The 26,226-nt window shown below is 40.7% G+C and overlaps 1 protein-coding gene across 2 annotated transcripts in view; it reads right to left on the bottom strand.

Moving 5' to 3' along the window:
* kcng2 (potassium voltage-gated channel modifier subfamily G member 2) overlaps positions 1-25,652 on the bottom strand; it is a 116,348-nt gene extending 90,696 nt beyond the window's left edge. The window contains exon 1 of one of the 2 annotated variants that reach the window (XM_062980613.1): positions 25,265-25,652. The gene's annotated coding sequence lies outside the window, so the exon portion shown is untranslated. The remainder of the gene's footprint in view (positions 1-25,264) is intronic. The other variant, XM_003219765.4, reaches the window with a different exon arrangement.
* Between the last annotated feature and the right edge of the window lie 574 nt (positions 25,653-26,226).

The raw sequence follows: 26,226 nt of genomic DNA, 5'->3' as shown, positions 1-26,226 counted from the left end.
TCAATGTTCCACAGAATCAAGGTTATAACTTGAGTCTTCTTAACCATTTGGGAAAGCCCCTTTATCTAAATGAGAATTGACATTATTGAATTGACAGACATGTAAAAAACAACCACTAAAGCAGTGGTTCCCAACCTGTTGTCCACGGACCACAGGTGGTTCTCGCGACCTAAAATATGGTCCGCGAAGCAAAGACCTTGTAAAATAGGTGCGGCGAAAGGAGTGTGTGCTACATGTCCACCCACACGTTGCAAGCTGATCCTCATGCACTTTCTCTCAGCAGCGGCCACAGGGAAAGGAGAGTAAAGGAAGGCGAGTTCTGCTGGATTATGGGAGTTGAATTCCAATATATAGATGACTCCTGGTTGACAATAGTACAAGCGAAAGGGATCTAAGGGTCTTAGTAGACCACAAGCTGAACGTGAATTAACAGTGTGAGGCAGCAGCTAAAAAATGCAATGTAATTCTAGATTGTGTCAATAGAAATATAGTGCCTAGGAATAGTATCACTCTATTCTCCTTTGGTCGGACCTCACTTGAAATACTGTGACCATTTTTACGCACAATTCAGTAAGGACAGTGATAAGCTGGAATGCAAGCGGAAGAGGGTGTGTTCTGTCACGCGCTGGGCCTGTAACTGATTGTCTATTACATAGGACGTACACTTTACGCCCAGCGGGAAGCCAGGGTGCCTAAAGAAAGGTTGTTGAGGAATTTCCCTGAAAAGATGGCCTTGAAGTCTTTAAAGAAATAACAAAGTCTTTATTGACGAACAAATAATAAATCTTCAAGGAGTCTTGTCCCCACGGGACAGGCAATTGGCTTTGAATAACTGTGAAAACCCTCTTATAACCTCTCCCAGGCTATCTATTATCTGGACCTAGCTGGTCTGGGACTCACTGCTGACTCCAAGTGCGTCTGCGTGTCGAGTGGACCTACCAGCCAAGGCTTGCAGATGTTTCTGTGCTGTTGTTCTGTATCCCCGGACAGTCTTTATCCCTGGTGTTCTGTAGATATGAAGCTTTTCTACGGGACGAGCTGATCTACGTCCGGTACAGCTGTACCAGCACAGGGTGACTGACATGGTGTAGAAGGTATGGATATGTTTAGCCTAGAGAACAGAAGGTTAAGAGTTGACATGCCAGCCATGTTCAAATATTTGAAAGGATGACATATTAAAGATGGCACCAGCTTGTTTTCTACTGTTCCAGACACTAAGACACAGAGTAATGGATTCAGAAGAGATCATTAAACATTATGAAGAACTTCCTGACGGTAAGAACTATTTGACAGTGGGATATACCACTTCAGAGTGTGAAGGCGTATTTTATTCTGGAAGTTTTTAAACAGAGGCTGGATGGCCATTTCTTGGAAATGCTGACTGTGTGTTTCTGCAGGGCGGGGGCTAGGACTGGATAGTCCTTGTGGTCTATTCCAACTCTATGATTCAATGATATCTGGAGGTACCAGCTGAAGAAAAACTACTGATAGAATATACGAATTTTCAGTTGGTTGATTGAGATGAATCACCTTCCGGTCTCTATTCCTTCTCCGACATTCTGGCAGTCTGCTCAGAAGGCACGAATTAAAATATGCTCCACGACTGCTTAGTTCAGCTTATTTAAGCGGCTCAAACTTTATTGATTATTTACAACTATATACAAGACAGATCGGACGATCACGAGACTCCATCTGTCTACATCGGAGCGTGCTACAGGAGTGAACTTTCCATTCTTATCTCTAAACATACATCCGGATAGCAACCGGAAACTTCCCAAAGTTAACACTCTAGCAATTTCATTTCCACTCTATGCATTTAACCTCTTCAGTACTGGATTACACACACAGCTTTAAACTCTAAGCACAATTTCACACTATATTGACCCATTTTACCGACACGAATTGTCATGATAGACTAAAATTTCTAGTTCAGTATAATGCTGTAAATTATGGGATATCATTATTATTAAACAACCTAATTCAGTGGAAAAATAGGTTCATTGATCACATGAAAAGTTCCTATTGGATTCTTGACTAAACTGCTGGACACTGTTCTGTAGTCTCAATAGTCCGAACACACTGATGAAATTGCTCTCTCCACCATTCAAATTGTCTCCCAAAGGCCATCTGTTCTGTCTCACTGTACTGCCTTTAATATGTATTTCTTGTTCTTTGCTCTCCGTATAACAAGGGAATGAAGCAGCCGGTGCATGGCAGTATAGCATATCAACACTTCTCTGAAGCAATTGCCTTGTTCTTTACCATCCGAGTTTTCCTTAGAAATAATTGTCTCTAGATGGTACAGTTACGAAGAAAACTTCAGAAATGTAAACCAGATGTCTTTAAAGAACCCTGAACTATTAATACACTCAACACATCCCAGGAGATATGGTATACTATTGTTCTTAGAGACAGTTTAACTTAAAAGACACAGAAAAGTGTTTCTTTTCAAAAGACATTCATACAAATGGAATAGATAGAATGTTTTAAATGAAACATGGGATATCATCTGTCCTTTTTGTCCTTCACTCAAATGCAAGCATAATATAAGCTATTGGAGAAGAAGACTACCAAGGTTTCATACCAACCATCTGCTAGCTCTCATGACATCTCTTGAGACATAAACTACAAAATATGCAATTTTATCTTAGGGCCAGGGTTCAAATACGTGTCACCTACTCAACTAACCTATGTTTCCCAAAAGTTATGTCTGCTCATGCTTTTACTGGTCAATCCCACTATTTCATTAAAGTTTATAGAAGACCCATCATCACTGGACAGAATCCTAGAGTACACCCACTGAATCAAGTGTTGAATGCTAGATAAAAAAAACTTATATAAATCAAACTTATTTAATGAATCTACTACTCTAGTTGGGTCTAATAATAGGTTTCAGGCCAACAGGTTCAATCTTCCAGTATTTCCGATTGCATTTTTCATCTTTTTCTTACCATACTTTTGATACCATGAGATACAGTTTTCAGCATATTGCAAGAGACTATGAGTATCTACAGAGGAAGCTAAAGGACCTTGCGGTTTGTTGTTTATTCATTCATTCACTTCCGACTCTTCCTGACCTTATGGACCAGCCCACGCCAGGGCTCCCTGTTGGCCGTGGCCACTCCCAGCTCCTTCAGGGTCAAGCCAATCACTTCAAGGATACCATCCATCTATCTTGCCCTTGGTTGGCCCCTCTTCCCTTTTCCTTCCATTTTCCCCAGCAATCATTCTCTTCTCCAAGCTTTCCTGTCTTCTCTTTATGTGGCCAAAGTACTTCATCTTTGCCTTTAATGTCCTTCCCTCCAGTGAGCAGCTGGGCATTATTTCCTGGAGTATGGACTGGTTGGATCTTCTTGCGGTCCAAGGCACTCTCAGAATTTTCCTCCAACACCACAGTTCAAAAGCAACTATCTTCCTTCACTCAACCTTCCTTATGGTCCAGCTCTCACGTCCAAAGATTACTATGCGGAATACCATTGCTTTAACTATGCGGACTTTTGTTATCAGTGTAATGTCTCTTCTCTTCACTATTTTATTGAGATTGGACATTGCTCTCCCCTCAAGAAGTAAATGTCTTGTGATTTACAATCTTGGGATGCAGGTTATTATTTTATCACTCCTTCCAGTAGAAGGCAGTAACTGAGGAAGAAAAGCATGCTGGGACCACTGGCTTTAGATGGTGCCTTCAAGAAAGATTTTAATTCTTGGGTGAAGGCCTGCTCTTCCATAAAGAAGAATTTCTGACAAGAGATTTCGTAACAGCTGGAACAAATGTATTCGCAAAGCTGATCAACGGGGCTTTAAACTGAGTTACATAGGTGAGGGAGACAGTCTTCTAGAAGGCAGGAGGAACAAGAAAGTGGGGTCACTATGTAAAGAAGATTGCAAAATGCTCACAGGGGAAAGGGAGAAGGCTGAATTGTTTAATACTTTCTTTGTTTCAGCCTTCCATCAACAAGAAAACAGTACCCTAATTGGTGAAAATAGATTAAATCACTGGGCAAGAGGACTGTATTTCAGAATAGGCACAGGGGTAGTAAAGGAACACCTAGCTTCTCTAAATTATTTGAAGTCTTCAGGGCCTGATAGACTGCATTCAAGAGTACTAAAGGAACTTGGAGATGTAATCTCAGAGCCACTACCCATGATCTTTAAGAATTTTTGAGTGCAAAAGAGCTTTCAGAAGATTGAAGGAGGGCAAATGTTTTCCTTACCTTCAAAAAGAGCTAAAAAGAGGACCAACTAGTCAGTTTGATATTACTAGGAAGGATTCCATAACAGCCAATACTATACTAAGAGCAGAAATACTATAACTACTAAGAGCAGCCTGTGACAAGCTAATTGTATCTCTCTCTTTTTATAGAACTAGAAAATAGGTAGATAAGGGGAGTGCTGTGAATGTAGTATATCTTGTAGTAGGCTTTTGACTAGGCTCCCCATGATGTTTTTGAGGGAAGCTGGTGAATTGTGGGCTAAAGAGTGTTACATTAGGTCTGTGGTTCTCAACCTGTGGGTCCCCAGATGTTTTGGCCTTCAACTCCCAGAAATCCTAACAGCTGGTAAACTGGCTGGGATTTCTGGGAGTTGTAGGCCAAAACACTTGGGGACCCACAGGTTGAGAACCACTGCATTAGGTGAATCTGTAGCTGATTAATACACTGTATTCAAGAGGAAGAAACTTGTGGGGTGCCTCTGAGTTTTGTCCTGGGACCATTGTTGTTCAACATCTTAGATGATGGAATATGATGGACATGCTTATCAACTTTGCAAATGACACCAAATAAGTGTGGGATAATGAATACTCTACAGGACAGGAAGAAAATTCAGGATGATTTTGATACATTGAAGGGCTCGGTCAAAACTTAAAAAAACAACAGCAAGGATAAATGTAACATAGTATAATTAGGCAGGAAAAACAACATGCACAAGTTTGGGAAGAGTGACACTGGACTTGAAAGTAGTACCTGCAAAAAGTATCCAGGGCTCTCAGTAGATCACAAGCTAAAATGAGTCAACAGTGTGATGAGGCAGCTAAAAAAAGCCAATCCAATTCTGGACTACATGAATAGGAGTATAGTGTCTAGATCAAGGGAAGAAATAGTATCTATTCTGCTTTTGACAGACTTTACCTGGAATACTGTGTCCGGTCCTGTGAACAACAGTTCAACGAGGATATTAACGGGTTGGAATATGTCCAGAGAATAGTGACCAAGAAGATCAAAGGTCTGTACTCCAACCCTTAAACTAAATAAGTTGTGGACCTTGATATGTGTTAGCTTGGAGAACACAAGAATGATAGGTGATATGACAGCTATCTTTCAAAATCCGAAGGGATGTCATAGAATTCAAGATATAGGCGTGTTAGTGTGAAACAGTATATGCGAACCTTTGAAAATAATTAGAAAAAGAATTCTATAGCATAAGCTTTTATAGACTGAGGGTGCATTGACTGACACCGTAGAATTAATGCAGTTTGACACTAGTTTAATTACCATGGCTTAATGCTATGGAATCATGGGAGTTGTAGTTTTACATCTTTAGCCTTCTCTTCCAAAGAGTATGGCGGCCTCAACAAACTGCAAAATGCAGGATTCCATAGTATTGCATCATGGCAGTTAAAGCGGCATCAAGCTGCATTAAATCTATAGGGCAGATGCATACTCTGACTACTCCATCAGAAGCAATCGGCCTTTGTAAACTACAGGGAAAATGGAGCAAACTTGTTTTGTGCTGCTCCAAAGACTAGAACATGAACCAATTGCTTCAAATTATAAGAAAAGAGATTCCACTGAAGTATTAGGAAGAACGTCATGACTGTAAGGGCTGTTCAACAGTGGAACAGATTACTTTGGAGGGTAGTGGATTTAAATATAAAACAGCAGATATCATTTGGAGGAGAGGACATTGTCCTTTTTAATCTTCCCTCAACGTTTCAATAAGAAGTGGTTGTACTGTCTGCTTTAAACTCACTTGACAATGACTTTTGCTTGCACAAGATATAGTTGAATGCTACCTACATTTACTCTAAAATGAGTCCTGCTGAGTTCAATTCCGTTTATAACTGGAAAAGTGTCCAAAGGCTTGGGCTATAACTCTGAACTCAGACTTTTTTTGAACAGATGTGTTATGTGGATAACAGGGAGTTTCGAGGCGAAGTTTATTTATCTTTTTATGTATTTATTTGCTAATTACTATGTGCTAATTAGCCGCTAAGACTAATGAAGAATATCCTGATTTATATCACTTTTTAGAGGAACAAGGAATCAGGCCCTCTTTACTAGCAGTCATTAATTCCAAATGAGGCTGCTAAAGTGCAGTAATATAACTTAATTAATATAAAAGCAACATTTTTCTCACAGTTTCTTCGACAACTGTGGTAGCTAAAAAGTAACAATAAATCTGTAAAATAAACTAATAAATTTCAACTACAATTGTTATTTCAGTCACAGACTTGCACAAATAAAACACAAAAACTTCAAAAATAAACTAATAAATAACATATACCTCACAACCTCTGAGGATGCCTGCCATAGATGTGGGCGAAACGTCAGGACAGAATATTTCTGGAACATGGCCATAAAGCCCAGAAGACACACAACAACCCTAATAAATAACAGCTAAACTGGGCTCTACAGGCCAATGGTTAGTCCATCACAGACATCTGAAGAGCTGCAAGGCCAAGAACATGCCACGAAAGTAAACACAATGATCCACCCAGAAGAAAGGTGTTTTTACCATACATCAAGGGAATCACTGAACACATAGGGAAGCTGGGGAAGAGACACAACCTACAAACTATCTATAGACCCACTAAGAAAATCCAACAAATGCTATGTTCAGTGAAGGACAAAAGGGATCCTCTCACCATTGTAGGAGTCCACTGTAAACCATGCAGCTGTGGACAAATCTACATAGGGACCACCACACGCAGCACTGCCCAAACACGAATCAAAGAACATGAAAACCACTGCAGACTAATTCAACCAGAGAAGTCAGCCATAGCAGAGCACATGATGAACCTACCTGGATACAGCATATTATTTGAGAACACAGAAATGTTGGACCACTCTAACAACCACCATGCCAGACTACACAGATAAGCCACTGAAATCCACAAGCATGTGGACAATTTCAACAGAAAGGAGGAAACCATGAAAATGAACAAAATCTGACTACCAGTATTAAAAAAATTCTAAAATCAGGACAGTAAATAAAGAACAACATTCAGAAAACAGGAGAATTCCAGAAGAGAAATGATCAGGTCCAGCTAACACCTCCTAACAAAGGATTCTCCCAGGCAGGAATTAGTCAGGCCTTGAAGCTTCATGGCTTTTCAATACTAATCAAGGTTGCCAATTGCAACACTCACACTTGCCTCAAACAGACAAGAGTTCTTTTTCCTACCCTGGACATTCCATAGATATATAAACCCCACTTGCCTAGTTTCCAATAGACCTCACAACCTCTGAGGATGCCTGCCATAGATGTGGGCAAAACGTCAGGAGAGAATGCTTCTGGAAAATGGCCATACAGCCCGGAAAATTCACAGCAACCCATTAACAGTCTTATTTTTTAGAAACATTATTCCGTTTGCTATTCTCTAAACAATGGCACCAAAAGCAGAATTCTCACAAAAATGGCAAGCCATCTCTCAATAATAATAATAATAATAATAATAATAATAATAAGTTCCTTGACAAAATTGAAGGAAAAGCTGATAAGGAGAAGACCTGGCTCTGGCTCATGAATGGGACCCTGAAAAAGGAGACAGAAGGCCTGATCCTTGCAGCCCAGGAACAAGCCATCAGAACAAATGCAATTAAGGCCAAGATCGAAAAATCAGCTGATGACCCAAAATGCAGACTGTGCAAGGAAACTGACGAAACCATTGATCATATCCTCAGCTGCTGTAAGAAAATTGCACAGACAGACTACAGAGACACAACTATGTGGCCCAAATGATTCATTGGAACTTATGCCTCAAGTACCACGTCCCAGCAGCAAAGAACTGGTGGGATCACAAACCTGCAAAAGTATTGGAAAATGAACATGCGAAGATACTGTGGGACTTCCGAATCCAGACTGACAAAGTTCTGAAACACAACACACCAGACATCACAGTTGTGGAAAAGAAAAAGGTTTGGATCATTGATGTCGCCATCCCAGGTGACAGTCGCATTGACGAAAAACAACAGGAAAAACTCAGCCGCTATCAAGACCTCAAGATTGAACTTCAAAGACTCTGGCAGAAACCAGTGCAGGTGGTCCCGGTGGTGATGGGCACATTGGGTGCCGTGCCAAAAGATCTCAGCCGGCATTTGGAAACAATAGACATTGACAAAATTACGATCTGCCAGCTGCAAAAGGCCACCCTGCTGGGATCTGCACGCATCATCCGAAAATACATCACACAGTCCTAGACACTTGGGAAGTGTTCGACTTGTGATTTTGTGATATGAAATCCAGCATATCTATCTTGTTTGCTGTGTCATAATAAAATAATAATAATATATTTCTTATAACCCGCCTCCATCTCCCCGAAGGGACGTGGAGTGGCTTACATGGGGACAAAGACCTAAAAACATCTGTTTGATGTACAATTATAACACAATACAAATTACAAAATTAAAACATAGCAATGATAATTAAGACTATCATAAACAGGAACCCCAGTGGCGAAGTGTGTTAAAGCACTGAGCTGCTGAACTTGCAGATCGAAAGGTCCCTGGTTCAAACCCCGGGAGCGGTGTGAGCGGCCGCTGTTAGCTCCAGCTTCTGCCAACCTAGCCATTCGAAAACATGTCAATGTGAGTAGATCAATAGGTACCGCTCTGGCAGGAAGGTAACAATGCTCAATGCAGTCATGCTGGCCACATGACCTTGGAGGTGTCTACGGACAAGCCGGCTCTTCAGCTTAGAAATGGAGATGAGCACCAACCCCCAGAGTCAGACATGATTGGACTTAACGTCAGGGGAAACCTTTACCTTTTTAAAACAGGTTTTAATCAAAACAAAAAAGTATAATGCTGAAACAATTTCCAGAATAGCATTCTAAGCCAAGAACATTGTATAGCGCCACAGTTCTTTGTTGGCCCAAGTCATGCCAACTTCCATGGGACTTGTGCTATCATAGCACCTTTTAAACACACTTCAAAATAAAAATGCAAGCCTGCAGCCATGGTGCCGGCTTGTAAATTTCTTTCTCCACAATCCTTCAGCCACCACCTACTTACTCAGCAAATGAATTGTAAGTGAATCTCTCTCCCTCTCTGCTCCATGTGTTTCCCTATATGCTGCCCTGGCCCATCCACCCTTATCTACCAACTCTCTTATCCATCCCTGACACATGTACTGCATGCGGTGAGATTTTACAGACTCAAGCACTATTAACTGACAACTGTATTTCCCCAGGCAGTTTGGAGCCTCTCACCACTTTCACAAGTATGGTTTCTATTAGTTTATGAACTTTTGACATCTGTGATTCAAGTTATAAAGCTTTCACGGGCTAGAAGTGTACAGTCATTTTTCAAAAAAAAGGCATCCTTCCATATTCTATCAGACATTAACAACACTAAAACATGATGTGTTTAGACTAAAAGCTGTTCTAAGTATCATTTATGAAAATGCTGTTTGTCATTAAGTACAAGACTTACATCTCGGAGACAAGTGGCTTTAATTGCCTGACAAAGGCAATTCGGTATTAGAGAGGAACAGCCTGAAATCATACTGAAGTTTAAAATAACCTGTGAATTAGTGCATCACTCAAAGACTGGGAGAAGGCCATGGACCTGCCATTGTGGGTACAGCACAACTAATTTGATTTGGACTGAATCGAGCTCTTTGGATGCTGCGTTCTTTTCCTTCAGAGTTTCTAGACTGGCAGACCTCCTGTATTACTTGATACAACTGTAGGAGGAACAGCGATAAAATCAAGAGAAGATCCAGGATTCCCATGGTACCAGGACCAATATGTGGGTTAGGAATCCACGTGTGGCATACCGTGTGCCAGGAATACATTTTCAACTCCTACTTTCCAAACAGTAGCCTTCTTACTCCTCATAAATGATTCAGATGATGGGAAAGAGGGAATTCTCATCTAATGTACAGATGACTCAAAACTAGGAGGGGTAGCTAATGCATTTGAAGATAGCAACAGAATTCAAAAGGACCTCGATACTCTAGAAAACATGGCTGAAATGAATACAATGAAATTTAACAGCAACAAATGCAAAATTGGGCATACAGGTCACAAAAAGCCAAATGCAAAGGTATAGGATGGGGGATACTTGCTCTGAAGTACTACAGTTTTTGCAAACACTAATATTAAACCATACAGCACACCAACAATACCCTACACCTAATTATTACTATCTACAAAAAATATCCATCCCCTTCCCCATATCTAGACACATAATAAAAGTGAAAAAATGTGTGTGTGTGTAAGTGGTGGATGTACTGATTTTATCAGTATATTTATTGTATGTGACCTCATTTGTTTTATGATTTGTTTTATTGTTGATTGACTTGTTTTATTGCTATGTTTTTATATTGTCTGATGTCTGGGCTTAGCCCCATGTAAGCCGCCCCGAGTCCCTTAGGCGAGATGGGGCGGGATATAAAAATAAAGTTGTTGTTGTTGTTGTTGTTGTTGTTGTTGTTGTTGTTGTTGTTGTTATTATTATTATTATTATTATTATTATTATTATTATTATTATATATTTGTATGTGGTAGAGGTGTCCACTTACAGAGTCTCCAGGATCCACAAACAGCTATAGTTCCCACTGAGCAGGAGATACCTATGGCCCTCCCTCCACTGACATGCAGGTTATAGTGAGCCTCGTGAACATGTAGTCCAAAACCTGCCAGTGTCCTCCACAAACACCAATAGATAGCCCAGGGTTCCTTTATTTGCATGATCTTGCCTACTGCCTTGACCGTAACCCTTTCCAACCCTTTGCTATGGCACACAGTGAACAGACGAATTGATCAGCAACTGAACAAGTGGCTTGGGGAGAATTCACCATGATTTATGACAGTTGTACTTGACCTACATCCAGAGCGCACTGTTAACCCAACCAACAGTGGATCTGGACACATACTGTGACCCCCACCGACAATGGACTGGGACCAAACTTGGCACAGAGAAGCCCCATGACAAACTGAACATACTTCAGGAGTTTAGGGAATGGACCTTGATTTTGGGAATTGCAGTTCATCTGCATCCAGAAAGCACTGAACCTAGCTGATATCAGATCTGGACCAAACTTGGCACACAGACCCAACATGGCCAACTGTGCATACAGGCCTGGTTTGGAGGTGATTGACCTCAGATCTGGGAGTTGTAGTTCACCCTTATCCAGAGAACCCTGAACCTAGCTGACGACGATTCTGGACTAATCTTGGCACACAGACCCAACATGTCTGGGAAGGCCCTGCTATTGGTGGGGATGAGAGTCAGGGCCTTCTCAGTGGTGGCTTCTCAGTGGTGGAACTCCTTCCCCAGTGACATTAGGCAGGCTCCATCCCTTCTGGGTTTTAGAAAAAAGCTGAAGACCTGGGTCTGTGCATAAGCATTTAAAGAATAAGTTTCTATGGCTTTGACACAGTCTGGATTAAGGATTATGCACAAGGTTTTTGGATGAATGTTTTTAAGTTTTGTATGCTGTTTTATGTGTATTAATGCTTAATGCAAATCATTCTTAACTGTTTTTATGTTTTACTGTTACTGTTAGTTTTTATCGGCATAGATTTTTTGCCAGATCTGTAAACTGCTTTGAGTCCCTTATGGGTGAGAAAGGTGGGATAGAAATGAAGTAAATAAATAAACTGTGAATACTGACAGGGTATAGAGGTAATTGCCCTGCAAATCTGGGAGTTGTAGTTCACCCTTATCCAGACAAGACTGAACCCAGCCAACACCGAACCTGGACCAAACTTCAGTGATATTACCTAACATCCCAAAACAAACAATGCCTTCTTCTAATGACCTGTGCAGCGCCGGCTCCCCAAGCTAGTTAAAGATAAACCTGACTCTGGAATTATTGCAGATGTAGAATTGAACATGAGCTAGAAGTGAGATTCTGCAGAAAAAGAAGGCAAATGCTGTCTTAGCCAGCATAGTATCCAAATCGAGGGAAGCAACTGTTCCATTATACCAGTGGGTTCTCAACCTGGGATCCCAAGATGTTTTTGGCCTACAACTCCCAGAAATCCCAGCCAGTTTACCAGCTGTTAGGATTTCTTGGAGCTGAAGGCCAAAAACATTTAGGGACCCCAGGTTGAGAACCACTGCATTATACAGTGGTACCTCTATTTAAGAGCATCCCAACTTAAGAGCATTTTGTGTTAAGAACTGTTGCTTGGCCTGGGTTTTGCTTTAACATAAGAGCAGCATTTTGAGTTAAGAGGTAGCACCAGAGGGAGTGCTAACGCCAGACCACAGAGCTTTAGGGCTTCAAGGGAGCAGCCACCGTGCCTCATGCTCTTCTCTGCTTTGAAGAACTTTGGGTTAGTTGATTTTGTATAGTTTTTATTCATGGTTTGTTTGGCTTCATGAAGAGAGCAAGAAAGGGGGGGAGGCTGGAATTAGTACAGTATGAAGAAAATGATGCTTCCGTCTCTTCATTTTGTGCTTTATGCTTCCTTACCACAACTTTGTGCTTCTACCATTTCAAAGTCGATCTTTTTTTTTTATTGTTCCACGTGAATGTGCATTTATATTTTATTTTTGGTATTTATAAAGTACATTTTTACATTTTAAAACATCTAACAAAAATAGGGGGTGTTCAAGGGGCTGGAATGAATAAACAGTATTTCAACAAACTGAAATGGGAAAATTCACTTTAAGATAAGAGTGTTTTGAGTTAAGAGCTCAGTCACAAAATGAACTAAGTTCTTAAGTCAAGGTATCACTGCATTATGTACTGGTTTTAGGACTCATCAGCTTTTTTGGGTGCCTCATTTGTAAAAGGATAGAGACAAGTTGGAGCAAGTTCATAGGAGGGTAATGAAGATGATAGGAAGGATGAAGAACAAAAGATATGAGTAAAGGTTGAAAGAGTTGGGGATGTTCAACCTGGGAAGAAGAAAATCTTCTCTTTAATAAGTTGGTGATCATGTCACCTCTTTACTAAGAGGTGACAAGATCAAACTCTTTAAATAACTCAAAGGCTGCCAGAAAGAGTAGGATACAGATGGACTGTCTGCTGCCTCAGAGGGTAGGACTAAATCAAATATTTTTAAGTTGCAAGAGAGTAGATTTCAACTGAACATTAGGAGAAACTTCTTGATGGTTAAAGCTGTTTTGCAATGACCAATTGCTCAGAATGCTGGTGGAGTCTCCTCTGAATATCTTCAAAAAGAGACTAGGCAGCTACTTGCTAGTAGGGTTGTACTGTCGGGGTAAACCTTGGCCCATTTTGTGTCCCGGTTTTTGGTAGAGGCCCCAATCTGGTTTTTGGGAGCCTCCTGAAATCGAGAGGGCAGATATCTGTTTTTGCTCTGGGGTGCTGAAAAATCCATTTTCTATTGGCCCATTATGGGGGGGGGGGAGCTTCCCAAGCTCTCCTTCCCATCATTTTAGACATGCAGGCAGGTGTGTACTTTAAGGAGGCTTCTAACCTGTTTCTTACTCTGGAGGAGGTGCTTGGCTGCAGGCAGTTGCATATGCTTTCTGGGCCTGCACACCAAATGCACTTTCCAAGTCAAGGAGGCTGCTCACAAAAAGCAGGTGAGGACCTGGGATCGGCTCCCACTTGCTTTTGTGTTGAGCGGATTTTCGTACTGGGAGAGGGCTTTCTGTTACATGCTCCCGAAGGTTATGAAAGTAATGAAAGGAAAATGGGATCAATGCACAACTCTACTTGCTAGGTGCACTTTAGCTGGAGATCTTGTACTGAACTGGGGGTTGGAACCCATAATCCGTAAGGCCCTTCTAGCAATATGGTTCTACTAATTTAGAAAAATATTCACTGATTCAGTTTCTGTGAATGTTGATTTTACTTCTGATTATTATCACTATCCGGTGAAGTTATAAGCATGATCTAAAAGCCATTGGTATCAAACCCTGTAGAGACCAATGCTGAGTACAAATGTTCTTGGCATTTCTGAGGTGTTAGACAAATCCCTCACAAACCTACAGATTTAAAAATTGTTCAACTGTGACCTTTGGAAATGAGATCATTTATGTTGTATAAAAGCTAAAGGGATGGACATATCTCCATGACAAGATCTTTATGTCTTCAGAATGCCTATTTTCCCAATTCCTTCGTTGCCTCTTCATTTTATCAGCCCAAACATTGGATGATCAATAAGAAGAAAATTGGAGTGATGGAGTTACAGCTAAAAATTTAGCCCACCTACACCAAACATGCAGAGTTGTACTGAGCAAAGGATTAAATATTTTAGACAGCTCCATAGTTCCAGGCATAAGAAAGGGCAATAATTTCTGATAGCATGAGTCACTTTTGAGTTTTGACTTTGGAATGTATTAAACTAAACATCAACTGAATTTGCAATCATCATATTTATCCCCACTTTCAGAACCTGGAAAAGTTAAATGTTACAAAAAGATCTTAATATGGAAATAAAGTTAAGACTGAGATAGGATTTGATTCTGACTTTCTGGGGTTATTTAAAAACCTGGGCTATAAATGCCCCTCTTTAAGTGCTGAAAGAAGCATCAAAAGAAAATTATTATTCCCTGTTAATCTGTCACCATTTACATGGTGACAAATTATTGCCTTGCATCTTTCCACTTAGGTTGTAAATTATCGTTAACTTTCAGAGAAAAGAGCAGCATATCCTTCTAGACCTTTTCTGTGAGGCTTCTATTACAGTTGATTCTTCGTATTCATAGATTCAGGAACCACAGATTCAATTACACATGGCTTGAAAACATTTTTAAACGTTTAAAAAAGCAAACCTTGACTTTGCCCTTTTTACTACCGTATTTCCCCAAAAATAAGACAGTGTCCCAAAGATATTTTTGCTCTCAAAGATGCGCTAGATCTAATTTTCAGGGGATGTCTTATTTTTCCATGAAGAAGAATTCACATTTATTGTTGAACAAAAAAACGAACATTTATTATATACTGTACAGTAGTTGTCATCACACACCAGCATAACCAGACAAACTGTGAATCCTGTCAAGAATTTCTTGTTACTACCATTATTTCCATGTACAAAAATCTATGGTACATACATTGACCAATCCTGCAGGCTCTGGTGTTCTGTTTGGCGGACATGCTTCCAAACAAAAACTTTGCTAAGTTTTACTTTTGGGGAGGCCATATATCTAGCAATTCAGCAAAACCACTTATTTTCAGGGGATGTCTTATTTTTAGGGAAACAAACAGGGTACATCATTGTATATAATGGGATCTGAGCATCCATGTATTATAGCATTTACTGGGGTCCTGGAACTAAACCCCTGCAAATACCAAGAGCACACTAAACTTCAGTAACAAAGTAGATGTCTTCTTTTATTTCCTTTCACTTTAGCATAAAATTTGGCACCAGAAGCACATTGAAAGAAATGGGATAGTTTTCTGCACAACAAAAAAAAGAAAAGAAAGAAAACTACTTATTATTCAAAAATAACAATATGCACAAGTGAAGTGAAACAACCAGGACAGGTAAACTATGCATAAGCAAAGGGGAACACTTGGAACTGTCTGGAGACCGCTTGAAGCCTTCTTCCAAAATGCATCCAGGGGCATTTGTTTCGTTCATCAACCTCTATTTTTCTTATCTGTGATTCCACATTACCAGTCCCCACCCCCTCCCCACATGTGGAGCAGCACATCATAAGCCTTCAATTTAAACTGGGCTCTACAAGCCAATGGATACTCCACCACAGACATCAGAAGACCAAGAACAAGCCAGGAAAGTAAAGACAAAGATTCACCCAGAGGAAGTGTTCTTACCATACATCAAGGGAACCACAGACCGTAGAGGGAAGCTGATGAAGAAACACAACCTACAAACTGTCTAAAGCCCACTAAGAAAATCCAGCAAATGCTACATTCAGCAAAGGACAAGAGGAATCCTCTTACCTCTGCAGAAGTCTACCTTATACCATGCAGCTGTGGACAAGTCTACATAGGGACCACAAAATGCAGCATTGCCCAAATACGAAGCAAGGAACATGAAAAGCACTACAGACTCATTCAACCAGAGAAGTCAGAGCCATAGCAGAGCACTTGATGAATCAACCTGGACATAACATATTATTTGAGAACACAGAAATGCTGGACCACTCTAACAACCACCATGTCAGACTACACAGAGAAGCCATTGAAATCCACAAGCATGTGGACAATTTCAACCGAAAGGAGGAAACCATGAAAATGAACAAAATCTGGCTACCAGTACAGTAGAGTCTCACTTATCCAAGCCTCGCTTATCCAAGGTTCTGGATAATCCAAGCCATTTTTGTAGTCAATGTTTTCAATATATCATGATATTTTGGTGCTAAATTTGTAAATACAGTAATTACAACATACCATTACTGTGTATTGAACTGCTCTTTCTGTCAAATTTGTTGTATAACATGATGTTTTGATGCTTAATTTGTAAAATCATAACCTAATTTCATGTTTAATAGGCTTTTCCTTAATCCCTCCTTATTATCCAAGATATTTGCTTATCCAAGCTTCTGCTGGCCCGTTTAGCTTGGATAAGTGAGACTCTACTGTATTTAACAACTCTAAAATTGGGACAGCAAATAAAGAGCAACACTCAAAAAAAGGGAATTCCAGGCAGGAAACAATCAGGGCCAACTAACACTTCCCAACAAAAGATTCTCCTAGGCAGGAAGCAGCCAGGCTTTGAAGCTGCAAGGCCATTCAAAGCTAATCAAGGTGGCCAATTGCAACATTTACACTTGCCTCCAACAGACAAGAGTTCTTTCTCCCACCCGAGACTTTCCACAGATATGTAAATCCAATTGCCTAGTTTCCAACAGACCTCACAACCTCTGGCCATAGATATTGTAGAGTGTAAATGATGATCACTACCATTTTGATGGGGAAACTCATAGATCTATGCTTTAATTGAGTTGATGAGGCAGATTTATCTGTCTCCGTATTTCTATTTGTTTTGTAGTTCATACAGCTCAGTAAGGGTTGCTGGGGTCAGCTGCTATTTACCTTACCAAATGTAGGCAGACATATACAGGAAGATCAGCTGGAGTAAAATCTCATAATTTCCAAGATGAGGATTTATTCCATTGTTTACTATAGGCATACTGTTGCAACCTGACACTGACACTTCTCCTAATGCAGATTCAGCTTTTTAAAATGCCTTTGAACTAGACAAAGGACAAGAAAGAAAAGGGGAGCGAGGCTGGCATAAAAAGACTATATAAAAAGAAGTTTTTTTGTCAGAGGCTTTGTTAAGTGAGTCATGCCTATATACAGATGTACCTACAATTTTTTAAAAAGTAGATGAGTTCCTGGGCTTGACTTCTTGAACAGACAATGTTATATCAGAGGCAGAAATACCGTAGAAAAGACAGGGGTAAGTTGCTACACCGCAAAGAAGAAGAGCAGGTCAACATGCTTCAGCAAGCATTCTATTCAAAACTAATGAATATGCACATATGAAATTGAACAACCAGGTCAGGTAAGTCTTGCATAAGTTAACAAAACATTTTGAACTTTATAGAGGCCAAATGAAATCTTCCAGGGACAGTTTTTTCCACCAACCTCCACTTTTGATTTCTATTTTGATGGACAGACTATCTATGGGGTTTAAAAATATATATGGTGGGTGTTAGGTGCTGAGCTTGGCTTATCAACTTTCCCCTTTCCCTCTGTTTGGCTGTTGATACATTCAATTCTGTCAGTGGCTTTGCCTGCTGTTGGTAGGCACACGCAGCTACAGTTGGGGTCAACTCAAGATTGATGGGATTTTAAAAAAATCACAGACACGTTTCTGTAACCCAACAAAACCCACTCTTTTTCACTATCAGTCAAATGCTGTTGCTGCTACAAAATTTCCAGCTAAGCAGAGGATTAAGAAGAAAAGTGAGTCTGGATGGACATGAGAATATTTTGTTTTAAAAAGGGCTCTGTTAATTCAGGCATGCCTCTACTCTGTGTTTTGTTGCCTTAACAATTATGTAAAAATTATTGTGATTTACAATTTTTTGAAATTAAATGTGTATCATTTTAATTTTTAAAGAAATTAAACGTGAAGACATCTGCTCTTGTGCTTTGCTACTCTGCTGCTCAATACGCATGCTCAATGTGGAATACATCTCACCACAATAAAACAGTGGATGTGGATTTTCATGAGATGTCACATTATCACAGGATGTCTACACCCCACACCACTGGAGAAATTACAGTGTTTAGCCGGTATTGCACCACCTGACATCCGTCGGGAAGTAGCAGCCTGTAATGAAAGGACCAAGGCATTGACATCTCCTGCCCATCCTCTGTTCAGATATCAGCCAGCATGCCCAAACCTTAAATAAAAAAAGCATCCTAACATCTACAGAGATATTTGGAGGAACACCTCAGCAAGCAAGAGTCCAAAAGTGGCAGGCATAAACCTGGAACCTCATTCCATGACTGATTGAGCGACTTGGAAGGCGCTGAAGAGACTGCACTCTGACACCACGAGATCAGAGCCTTAAGAAATGGGGTTACAAAGTGGAGTCCATGACATGCAAGAGTAGAGAACAGCAAACCACAGACCACTTAGTACAATTCAGCCTGAGCCCTGCCACGTCGACAATGGAGGACCTTCTCACAGCAACACCAGAGGCACTCCAAGTGGCCAGCTTCTGGTCAAAGGATATTTAGGACAATGCTAAGTTTTTAACTTTGTTTGCGGTTTTTCTATACATTATGCCTGTATTCTCAGTTTGCTTCTAACACAATAAATAAATACATTTTAAAAACAGTAATTAAGATTATCCCTTGTATGAAAGTATCAAATGGGGATATTTGATCTCAAGATGGAGTCAGATTGTATAACCTCATTCTAAGAAATACTATGGAAAACTGAAGCAACTTTTAAAAAATGCTTTTTTCATTTCATATAATCAAGCCTTAAGCATGTATGGCAATTTCAAGCATCTATAGGCTACAATAACAGACAAGTGTAAGTCCAATTGAACTTTATGCTTCAAACGCAGTACTTCTAGCAGAATCCTCCAGTGGAGGAAGACAGAACGGAGGAAATTCTCTGAGCAGTCCTTTACATTAGGTAAAGGTTTTCCCCTGATGTTAAATCCAGTCGTGACCAACTCTGGGGGTTGGTGCTCATCTCCATTTCTAAGCCGAAGAGCCGGCATTGTCCATAGACACCTCCAAGGTCATGTGGCCAGCATGACTGCATGGAGCACCGTTACCTTCCCGCCGGAGCGGTACCTATTGATCTACTCACATTTGCATGTTCTCGAACTGCTAGGTTGGCAGGAGCTGGGGCTAACAGTGGGCGCTCATTCCACTCCCAGGATTTGAACCTGGCACCTTTTGGTCCGCAAGTTCAGCAGCTCAGCGCTTTAACGCACTGTGCCACCAGGGGCCCCTCCTTTACATTATAACTGACTATTTCTCAGCAATTTCCCCCAACTTTTGTGGCTAATTTTCAGAGATGGGTTTCCTGATTTTCAAGTGGCTGGAAGAAAAGGGAGAATCAGGGAAAAGAACCTAATTATTCTCTTCTATTCCAAGTGTGACTGTCCTATGCCTGGAACACTACTGAGAAGATACATTCACCAATGGGAAGTATAAACATTTGAAACTAACTTCTGAATAGACATGTAGAGAACTGTGCCGATTTTCTATCAGTACTAGTGTTATAGCCCTTTCTACCAAATTATTGGTTTTTTAAAATCGTGTCAGAAGCAAATTGAGAAATTGCAATTCGCTTCTGGTGTGAGAGAATCAGCCATCTACAAAGACGTTGCCCAGGGGACACCCAGGTGTGTTATCATCCTGCTGGGAGGCTTCTCTCATATCCCAGCATGGGAAGCTAGGACTGACAGGCGGGAGCTTACCCCATCTCACGGATTTCAACCGCCAATCTTCAGGTCAGCAGTTCAGCCAGCACAAGGGTTTAACCCATTGCGCCACTGCGGCCCCTAAATTATTGGTGATATATACTATTAAGGCAATTCTGATTTATGGCAACCCTGTTTATTTTCATAGAAGGTTTGCCATTGCCACTCTTTTAGGTGGAGAGAGCATGACTTGTTCAAAATAATCCAAGTAGGGTTTTCATGACTGAACCCTGTTCAGTCATGAAAACTTTACTTGGGCGATTTGAGCCCTGACTTCCTGGAGTCCAATACTCAGAATAGTATACTATGCAGGCTCTTCTACTACTATGTAAATGCATACATTTAAACTAAATATTCATCTACACCCAGTACAGTGTCATTGGGGATCAACACGTTACTGAATAAGTCATGGATCAGATTGAAAGGTCATTGGGAAGTCATGAGCTTCAATCTAACCTACTTCACAGAGTAGCTTCATGGGGGGTGGGGGGGATGAAAATGCAGTAGAGTCTCACTTATCCAACCTTCGCTTATCCAACGTTCTGTATTATCCAACGCAGTCTGCCTTTTAGTAGTCAATGTTTATGTAGTCAATGATTTCAATACATTGCGATGTTTTGGTGCTAAATTTGTAAATACAGTAATTACTACATAACATTACCGTGTATTGAACTTCTTTTTCTGTCAATTTGTTGACAGATGTCAACAAATGTTTTGGTGCATAATTTGCAAAATCATAATGTAATTTGACATTGAATAGGCTTTTCCTTAATCCCTCCTTATTATCTAACATTTTTGCTTATCCAACGTTCTGCTGGCCAGTTTATGTTGGATAAGCGAGATTCTATTGTAAATAAATAAAACACTGCATTTTGCATCCAATATAATTATTGCAAATGAAAATGTCTTGTATCATAGCAATTGTTTTGCCTACGCTACACAATGGATCTTAACTACCAGGTATGTGGAAACATATGAAGAGGCTGAAGTGGAATTCCAAGTAATGGAAAGTCAGGGTTGTTTGCTGCAGAGAGGCTCCTCAGCAACGCTGCACACACACATACAAACAGACTGAAGGGGAAAACTCATCAGAATACAAGGAAAGCTGATAATAGTGGTTGACATCTGTTTTGCAACAAACTATAATCTTATCTTTCATACTTTGGCTGATTTTCACTGAAACGTGCACTTGGTTAGGACCTCACTTATAACATATGCAAGAGACACATTTAAAGACCGCTTCTTTCTCGTAGGTCTTCTATGCGAATCCTACCAAAAACATATTCTGCAGACACAAAACTGAAATAAGTTTATTCTAAATATATTTTTAAAATGTTTTTTTTAAATTCAGTTCTTAGCATCCGTCAGAAAGAAAACATCATATTTATCACAAGTGAGAACTTAACGCCAGGCATTAAAAAGAGCTACAAACAAGAGATTCAGACAGCAATGAAATCTTAAATAAAATTATTGCAATGCAGTAAAAAGAACATAGAGGCTTTATATAATAGGCACATTTTGGTAACTCGTTATTAATTTAAAACAACCAAGTTCTTTCTTGCACATTTAAGAGCAAAGGCTCACTGCTTTGGTTTGTGCTTCCTAATTTTTTTTCCAAAGGTCTCCCTTGATTATCCATAGGCTTAAGAAAAAAATTACATAAACAAATGCAGAGATGCAGGATCATTTAGGGATGAAAACCATTAGGATCTGCTTCAATGAAACCAAAAGAACCTGAAAGCTAAAATCAGGGACTATCAATTACACTACATAATTTAGTGTGTTCTCTACACGCAAGAGAACAAACCCTCTCTTTTTAACTCAGCTCTCAAAGCGTATCATAACAAAAATTACACACATACACAACTATTATAGTGCCATGAAAATGTATTTCCATATGTGGGTAACTTTCCAAAACACATTCTTTGGAAACTATTAATGCCAACAACTTCATCTTAGGTCAGGAGGAAATTATTAGGATTTTGTGTTATCAAAGGCTTTCATGGCCAGAATGTTGGGTTGCTGTGGGTTTCCGGGCTGTATGGCCATGTTTCAGAAGCATTCTCTCCTGACGTTTCGCCTGCATCTATGGCAGGCATTCTCAGAGGTTGTGAGGTCTATTGGAAACTAGGGAAGTGAGGTTTAGATATCTGTGGAATGTCTAGGGTAGGAAAGAGAACTCTTCTTCTATGTTTGAGGCAGGTATGAATATTTCAATTGGCCACCTTGAATAGCATTGAATAACCTTTCAGCTTCAAGGTCTGGCCGCGTATTACCTGGGGAAATGAGAAAACCTTGAAAATGAACCAAATCTGGATACCAGTATTTAAAAAATTCTAAAATCAGGACAGTAAATACAGTAGAGTCTCGCTTATCCCATCTTCGCTCATCCAACATTCTGTATTATCCAATGCAATCTGCCTTTTAGTAGTCAATGTTTTTGTAGTCAATGTTTTCAATACATTGCAATGTTTTGGTGCTAAATTCGTAAATACAGTAATTACTACATAACCTTACCATGTATAGAACTGCTTTTTCTGTCGATTTGTTGCAAACCATGATGTTTTGGTGCTTAATTTATAAAATCATAGAGTAATTTGACGCTTAATAGGCTTTTCCTTAATTCTGCCTTATTATCTAACCTTTTCACTTATCCAACGTTCTGCCAGCCTGTTTATGTTGGATAAGTGAGACCCTGCTGTAAAGAACAACACTCAGAAAACAAGGAATTCCAGACATGAAACAATCAGGACCTGCTAATACCTCCCAACAAAGAATTCCCCCAGGCTGGTGTGAATGTTTCAATTGGCCACCATGATTAGCACTGAATAGCCTTTCAGCTTCAAGGTCTGCTTACTGTCTGGGGGAATCCTTTGTTGGGAGGTGTTGGCTGGCCCTGATTGATTCATACTGGTAGCCAGATTTGGTTCATTTTCATGGTTTTCTTCTTTCCCCAGGCCGTAAGCAGCCAAACATTGAAGCTGAAAGGATATTCAATGCGAATCAAGGTGATTAATTACAACAGCCACACCTACCTCCCACCCTGGACCTTCCACAGATATATAAACCTCACTTGCTTCGTTTCAAATATACCTCATAACCTCTGAGGATGCCTGCCATAGATGTGGGTGGAACATCAGGAGAGAATGCTTCTGGAACATGGCCATACAGCCCGCAAAACTCACAGCAACTTAATCAGCACTCAAGGAGGAGCCAAGTTTAAAGATCTCGTCATGGAGATACAGCCATCTCTTTAGATATTGTAGACTGTAAATGATGATCACTACCATTTTGATGGGGAAACTCATAGATCTATGCTTTAAGTTGTGCTGATGAGGTAGATTTATCTGTCTCCATTTTTCTATTTGTTTAGTAGTTCATGCAACTCAGTAAGGGATGCTGGGGTCAGCTGCTATTTACCTTACCAAGCTTAGGCAGGCAGATACAGATACAGAAAGATCAGTTGGAGTAAAATTTCATTCTTTCCAAGATGAAGATTTATTTCATTGTTTACTATAGGCATTAATGTTGCAACCCAATAACAGCCTTATTTTTTAGAAACACCATTCCGTTTGTTACTCTCTAAACAGTGATACCAAAAGCAGAAGTCCCACAAAAATGGCAAGCCATCTCAAGAATATGGCCATACAGCCTGGAAAACTTACAGCAACCTATTAGGACTTTGCTGGGTGTCACATAAAACTCCTCAATGCTACGCACCTACAGTAGAGTCTCACTTATCCAACACTCACTTATCCAAAGTTCTGGATTATCCAACGCATTTTTGTAGTCAATGTTTTAAAAACATCATGATATTTTGGTGCTAAATTCATAAATACAGTAATTACTACATAGCATTACTGCGTATTGAACTACTTTTTCTGTCAAATTTGTTGTATAACATGATGTTTTGGTGCTTAATTTGTAAAATCATAACCTAATTTGATGTTTAATGGGCTTTTCCTTAATCCCTTATTATCCAAGATATTCACTTATCCAATATTCTGCCGGCCCGTTTATGTTGGATAAGGGAGACTCTACTGTACTTCCAAATGTTTGGCCAGGAACCTAATAATAATAATGCTACAGTAGAGTCTGACTTGTCTAACATAAACAGGCCAGCAGAATGTTGGATAAGCGAATATGTTGGATAATAAGGAGAGATTAAGGAGAAGCCTATTAAACATCAAATTAGGTTATGATTTTACAAATTAAGCACCCAAACATCATGTTATACAACAAATTTGACAGAAAAAGTAGTTCAATAGGCAGGAATGCTACGTAGTAATTACTGTATTTACGAATTTAGCACCAAAATATCACGATGTATTGAAATCATTGACTACAAAAATGCGTTGGATAATCCAGAACGTTGGATAAGCGAGTGTTGGATAAGTGAGACTCTACTGTACTTTATTTTTCGATCCTGCCACCATCTCTCCGAAGAGACTCGGGGTGGCTAACATGGGGCCAAGCCCAAAGAACAAAACATGAACAAAATTAAAAGCATATGCAACAAACAGATAAAATAAAACAGATTAAAAACATCATAAAGGACACAGCAGTTAGAAGGAGATTCCCACTAAGGTTGTGCCTTGACCTTTGGAGAAGGAAAGACAAGCAAACCACCTCGCTTTTTTCTCCTTTTTTGCTTTACAAAGGAGGACCCTCGGAGGTGAAATATAGCACACAGACGGTCCCCGAAGTTTGCTTCCTCCTTGCCAACGAGGAACGAAAGATAACGGGACGAGAGGAGAGATAGTGTCCCCACTTTAAAGATAGGAAGCAATCTGTTCCCAAGCAGCAATGGAGCCAAGAAACAGGGACTAAAAGGAGGAGGAAATATCAATGGGAAAGTTCCTTTGCCAGAGGAACCAACTCTGCACTTGGAGAAGAAGCACTTGGCCCTTTGCAAGATGAGTAGCCAAGCTAAGAAGGGTTTGCTAAACCTCTAGGTTTGCAGATGCTCATTACACAGGTGAGGCAAGAGATTTCTGTGCTTCTCTCCTTAGTGAACTCTGCAGAGTGAAGGCAGTCTTGACACGACTTTCAACGCTTTGAAACCCTGGGCATTATCGCCTTGCGAGGTCTTTCAGAGTGCAAAACTAGAGCAATGGAAGTGGCGTCGAGCTGCCTGCAGGGCCAGCCTCAGCGCCAAGGGCTTGGCTTGGCAATGGGACTGGCAAGGCAAAGCTTCCCCCCTTCCTCTCTCTCGCCTTTGCCAAGAGATTGAGACCCAGCCTCACCTCGCTCCGCCAGCCGCTCTTCTCGCCCGACAGCGAGACTGGAGTTTCTCTTCTGCCCCGAAGACGAGATAGAAAGGGATGGAGAGGAAAGGAGGTGCCTTGCTTCCTTGCTTCTCCCAAGTCCCGGCAGTAGAGGAGAAGGAAGCACGGAGCGAAAGAAAGAAAGAGGAGAGAGGAAGAAACGAGGCGGGTCGGAGGAGGGGCGCTTCCCCCGAGGCGCCGCCCCTTTGAGCCCCCTTTTCGGCGCCTCTGCCCCCCAAGAAAGGTGCTTCCTAGGCTGGAAGGGTTCCTTGTAACCAGCCGCTCTTTCGCCCAAGCTGTATGCGTTTCAAGGCGGGGAAGCGGACCCGCGTGTCTTTCCGCGCTCGCTGGAGACTGTCTCCCAACCTGGCCCAAGGCAGCAGTGTAGGCTGAAGGCCAAAGTTAAGAAGGGGTTTCTCACACTGTAGCTCGCCTTTCTATATCTGCTGGGGAAAGTCTCGGGACAGCCAGGAAAGCGGATTAGAAGGAAAGCCAACTGTATTTTCGCAGTCTATGGTACTACCAGGAATGGGTTCCAGGATGCCTCTCTTGAAACCCACCAGCATGTGGACAATTTCAACAGAAAGAAGGAAACCATGGAAATGAACAAAATCTGGATACCACTATTAAGCAAAGGGGAACCTTCTGGAGACTGCTTGAAACCTTCTTCCAAAATGAATCCAGGGGCATTTGTTTCGTTCATCAAATTCTATTTTTCTTCTCTGTGATTCCACATTACCAGCCCCCCCCCCCCCCCCACACACACACACCTCTCCAAATGTGGAGCAGGATCATAAGTCTTCAACTTCATCTGGGCTCTACAAGTCAATGGAGACTCCACCACAGACATCAGAAGAGCTGCAAGACCAAGAACAAGCCATGAGAGTAAAGACAAAGATCCAGCCAGAGGAAAAGTGTTCTCGTCGTACATCAAGGTGTTG

This window comes from Anolis carolinensis, chromosome 4 (genome assembly GCF_035594765.1).
Source record: "Anolis carolinensis isolate JA03-04 chromosome 4, rAnoCar3.1.pri, whole genome shotgun sequence".
In the NCBI taxonomy this organism is placed as follows: domain Eukaryota; kingdom Metazoa; phylum Chordata; class Lepidosauria; order Squamata; family Dactyloidae; genus Anolis; species Anolis carolinensis.
Note: the sequence above shows the minus strand (reverse complement) of the source record. Positions and strands in the feature narration are given on the sequence as shown.